The sequence below is a fragment of the Coenobita brevimanus genome, chromosome 20 (assembly GCF_032717465.1).
Source record: "Coenobita brevimanus isolate Jiangsu-jjx chromosome 20, ASM3271746v2, whole genome shotgun sequence".
Classification (NCBI taxonomy): domain Eukaryota; kingdom Metazoa; phylum Arthropoda; class Malacostraca; order Decapoda; family Coenobitidae; genus Coenobita; species Coenobita brevimanus.
The window spans coordinates 15,674,158-15,679,671 of NC_136973.1; the positions used below are offsets into that span (position 1 = coordinate 15,674,158).

At 43.3% G+C, this 5,514-nt stretch overlaps 1 non-coding gene across 1 annotated transcript; it reads left to right on the forward strand.

Annotated features, from left to right (window-relative positions):
- Positions 1-4,936: 4,936 nt before the first annotated feature.
- LOC145392005 (5S ribosomal RNA) lies at positions 4,937-5,055 on the forward strand. The gene has a single exon (XR_013895945.1). It is a non-coding gene; the product is annotated as a 5S ribosomal RNA (ribosomal RNA).
- The last annotated feature ends 459 nt before the right edge of the window (positions 5,056-5,514 follow it).

The window sequence follows — 5,514 nt, forward strand, 5'->3', positions numbered from 1 at the left end:
AGTGATGGCCAGGGCATGGTGTTCTTTTGCCGGACAACGTGATTAATAACTTGGAATACATGTCCACGAATGTGATCATATATTTGTAGCCCGACTTAGGTGGGAGAGGGCAGACAACATCCACGGATAGTAGTTGCCAGGGCTTGCTGGCCAGGATGTGGCCAGATGGGCCTGGCATCCTAGTGGTATCTTTTCCCATGGCACAATCTCTGCAGGATTGTACAACCTGCTGCGTGAGTTTGGAGGGGCTCGGGGACCAAAAGATGTCTTTAAAAACCTGGAGGAGCTTTTTGGTGCCGAGGTGGATCCTGTTATTGGCGTGGAGGTGTGTGAGGGTGTCAAAGGCGGTGTTGGGGTCTAGGGCAATGTGGCCTGAATGGGTGCATAGGTAGTCGCTGTGCATTTTTGGTGTCCGACTGGTGCAACCATTGCAGGGATTGGTGATCTGTGATGATGGTGATGTGGGTACCTGCCAGATAAACTCAGAAATATTCGAGAGCCCAGATAATGCCCAAGTATTCCCACTCGGTGGTGGTGTAGTTCCGCTCTGCCTGGTTCAAGGTGTGGCTAGCACAGGCAATATTGTGTTCCTTGCCGTCTTGCACTTGCACCAGGAGCAGTGCCAATTGCCACTAGTGACACATCGGTGATCAAGCGGAAGGGGAGGGTACAGTCGGGAAATACCACTATAGGGGCTGTGATAAGCTTGTCTTTGAGGACGCGGAAGGCCTGCAGGCAGTCTTCAGTCCATGTAAAAGGTTCTCCCTTTTTGTTGAGATCGTGTAGTGGCTTGGCGATGGTCGTGAACCCTTTCACAAAGCACCGGTAGTACAACGCAAGGCCCATGAATGCACATTCCTCGTGCACGTTCTGGGGCAGGGGTAGCTCGGCTATGGCCCTGAGTTTCTCTGGGTGGGGGGATATGCCTTCCCTGGATATGACATAGCCCAGGAAGGAGACAGAGCACTGGGCTAGGACGCATTTAGATGGGCAGAGTTTAAGCCCAGCTTGCCATATCCTGGAAAAAACCTGTCATAGGCATTGGAGATGGTCAGCCCAGGTCTTATTGAAGATTATGATGTCACCTAGGTAGGCAAGGCATATTTCTAAAGTGAGGCCGCTCAACACGGACTCCATTAATCGTAAGAACATGGCGGGGGCATTACAGAGGCCGAAAGGGAGCACGTTGAACTCGTAGTGCTTTCTGTTGCTGGTGGAGAATGCTGTCTTCCCTCAGTCCTCGGGGTGGACGGGGACTTGCCGGTATTCTGATTGGAGATCAAGGGTGGAGAACCAAGATGCCCCATAGAGGGAATCAAGAGAGTCATCAATTCTGGGCATGGGAGTGGCATCTTTGATCACTACGTTGTTGAGGCAACGGTAATCTGCACAGTAGCACAGAGTCCTGTCCTTTTTTTTCACTAGGACGACGGGGAAGGACCATGGGCTGGTAGAGGGCGATATCATGCCGGCATCTAGCATGTCCTGGACCTGCCAGTCTTTTTCAACCCATTGGGTGGGATTTATCTGCACGAAGGTTGGCGGATGGGTGGTCCTGTTGTACGGATCTCGTGGGACAGGAAGGTGGTATGGCCGATGTCCGTGGGTCCCGATGAGAAGATGTCTTGGAAGTCCAGGAGGAGGCATCTAAGGTTGTCCATTTGGTGGGGTGAGAGGTGGTCAGGGTGGGGGGGCAAGGATGGGTGGCTCGGGGAGGGGGGGGGAGGCGCAGGGCCCGCCTCTGCCATTTCCTCTACCACCAGTCCCTTAGGGAAGGTGAGGGGTGAGGTGGAAAGGTTGGCTACGTGTAACGATGCGACGTGAGGGGGGAAAAAGGTGGGGGATAGGAGGCAGGAGGCTGTGGTGCTCGTCGGAGGGGTTGGGGAGAACACTACGTAGTTCTCGGCGCGTCGATGCAAAGGGAGCCAGGCCTCGTGGTGGGGGGGACAGCAAAGCTGGGAACGCTACTTATAAAAAGTGGCAGCGCTCCCATTTCCGTTACTAGCTCGAAAAAGTAGTGGCGTTACTGGTTTCACTACTTGATACGAAATGTAGCGGCGCTCCTGCTCCCGCTCTTTTGGATAAGAAAAAGGTACATGAAGGAAAGGTTAACAAAAATCTGTGATGTAGCAATACACTATATACTGTTTTGATAATATTAGTCAGTCTGAGTGGTTATGTTGTGTACCATAATGTCAGTATATACTTATATTGAAAATAAGAAAAAAAAACATCATATACATGTTGGTGTCACTTTAATGAAGCTTAGAGCCGAAGGTACAGGAAAAAGCTGTTTACTGTATAATGTAACAAATGTTCTTTTACATTGTTACCTAGTATACCTACTAAAAGGTACATACGTAAATAAAATGCAAAAAAATGTGGCCTACCATTGATACATATTATATAGATTTATTATAATATCAATTATACCTATTTAAGATATGTACGAAAAAGAAAGTAAAAATGAACTGGGGCTTTCTTTTAAAGGCTATTTATGCAATAGCAATGTTTTTTTTACATTACTTTAAACTGAAAGTTACACACTCTTACGAAATAATAATCCAGTGAGTAAGAATTGTAGTCTGAAAGAGAAACTGAGGGAGAGAGCGGAAGTTAAAGACGGGGATAGTTAGAGGTGTGTGTGTGTGTGTGTGTGTGTGTGTGTGTGTGTGTGTGTGTGTGTGTGTGTGTGTGTGTGTGTGTGTGTGTGTGTTCTTACCTAATTGTTCTTACCTATTTGTATCTTTACAGGAATGAGTCAAGCTCGTACTGTCCCGTGTTTTAAACCATGTTTATCGTACATATCCTTAAATTTGTGAATTGTTTTGGCACTCACTATTTCATTTGGTAGTGCATTCCACTGATCAATTGCTCTATTTGGGAAACTAAATTTCCTTACGTCCTTATCACCTCTCTTTTTATGCAGTTTTTTGCAGTGTCCTCTTGCTGATGCATCCCCATGGCTTAAGTAATCATTTATGTCTATTTTCTCCTTCCCTGATATGCATTTATGTAGCATAATCATGTCACCTCCTTTCCTTCTCTCCTGTAGTGTTGGTAAATTCAGTTTTTCTACTCTTTCTTCGTAGCTTAGACCCCTTAAGCTTGGTATCCATCTTGTAGCGGCCCTTTGAACTTTTTCAATCTTGTCTATGTGTTTTTTGAGATGAGGACTCCAAACTACTGATGCATACTCCAGGGTTGGTCTGATGAATGATGTTATTGTCTTTCTTAGCATGGTTTCATTTATGTATGTGAATGCTATTCTCATATTTGCAAGCAGTGTATACATGTTCCGTACCTTCTCGCTGATGTGGTCAGCCGGAGATAGTCTGTTTTTGATAATCACACCTAGGTCCTTCTCTCTTTCTGATGTGGGTAGGGTTTTATTTCCTAACTTATAATCCCAATCAGGTCTTTTTCCACTTTTACCAAACTTGATTACATGACACTTGTCCACATTAAATTCCATTTGCCATGTATTACTCCATTCATGTAGTTTATTTAATTCTTCTTGTAGCTCTTTACAAGAGTCTGTGTTAGTAATTCTCCTTTGTATTTTTGCATCATCTGCAAACATATTTAGATAGCTTTCATTTCCAGTGATACTGTCCATATCATTTATTTACACTAAAAACATGATTGGTGCCAGCACTGGGCCCTGTGGAACTCCGCTAGTCACTTCTCTCCATGATGAGTAATTTCCCCTTAGTACTGTTCTCATTTCTCTTTTTATGAGAAAGTCTTGCATCCAACAATACAGTTTGCCTCGAATTCCTCCTTGATGGTACAGTTTCCATAAAAGTCTTTGGTGTGGTACTGTGTCAAATGCTTTTTTGAAATCTAGGTAGATACTGTCCACCCATCCTTCTCTTTCCTGTAATGTGTCTGTTACTCTGTCATAGTAGCTCAACAGATTAGTAACATGATTTTTCCTTTTCTGAAACCAAATTGTCTTTCTGTTATCATATTGTGTTCTTCTAGATGATTTACCCAAGCTTTTCTTATAAGCTTTTCTAATACCTTGCTTACAACACTGGTTAGTGATGTTGGTCGGTAGTTGAGTGTATTTTGTCTATTTCCTTTCTTGAATAAGGGAACAATGTTTGCTTTCTTCCAAATATCAGGTAGTTTACCTTGTCTCAAGGATTTCTTGAAAATTATAGATAATGGTTTACTTAACTCCTTTGCACATTCATGTAGCACCCAACATGAAATTTCATCAGGACCATCTGCTTTTCCTTTGTCTAATTTACTTAACTCCTCCTGTATTACTTTTTCTGATATTTGTATATCTGGTAGTATGTGTGGGCATGCATGTTCCACATAGTTCCTCTTAAAATTTTTTTTCTTCTGTAAAAAATGATTGGAAAATATTATTTAGTGCTTCACAAATATCCTTCTCTTGTGTATAGGTGATTCCCTCGTCCGTAATGGATTGTTTTATCTTTTACTTTGGTTTTGCTTCTGATGTAGCTGTAAAATAGCTTCGGCTGATCACTGCTTTTATTTACGTTATCCTCCTCACTGTTTTTGGGCTTCCCTCCTTATTCTTGTATAATCGTTTCTTGCCTGTTTATAGTTGTTATATGCCCTTTCACTATTGTGTCTTCTGTATCTATTCCACAACAAATCTCTCTTTTCTTTTGATTTTTTACATTCTGTATTGAACCATTTCTTTATTTTCTTTTCTGCTTCTTTGTGCTGTGGGATGTACTTCTGGACTCCTGTTTCATAAAGTTCACAGAATTTTTTATATATAGCATTTAAATCTTGTCCTCTAAGCTCCTTTTTCTCAAAAAATTTCTAAGAAGTACTTATCTGGGCGTGGTTAGTGAGGCCCAGGCTCGAACCACGCCGCGCATATGGTTTCTTTGAGCCGCCTGAGATTCTAACAAAGGTTTCTCCATTTCGCCCTGCGCTCTCACCCTCTGGTTACGGCCATACCACGTTGAGTACACCGCTTCCCGTCCGATCAGCGAAGTTAAGCAAAGTTGGCTTTGGTTAGTACTTGGATGGGTGACCACCTGGGAACACCAGATGCTGTTGGCATCCCTACGTGTCAAGTGGGGTTGGTGGAGGATTAGTGCCCCTCCCTGTAAAACAATTAACTCTAAGCCGTTGGCCACCCCGTTTGGGATACATGGCGTCTGGCAATGAATGAATGAATGAACTTTTTTAGGTCATGATAGTTTCCCTTTTTATAGTTTAGGCTCTTTTTGTAACTTTCATTGCTCTTAACTATGTCATACGCAATACCAAAGTTGCAATTTAGTACTGCATGGTCGCTTTTCTCGAATGGAGGGTGATATATTAAATTGTCAATATCGTTTTCTTGCCTTGTAAATATAAGATCTAGCACTGAGGGTACAGCGAGTCCTCTTTTTCTGGTGCTTTCCCCTACATGTTGTGTTAGGAAAAACTCCTGCACGAGATCCAGGAGCTTTTCGTCCCAACAGCTTTTGTTACTTATTATCACTGTAGGGGGTCTTAGTTGTTAACTAACATAAA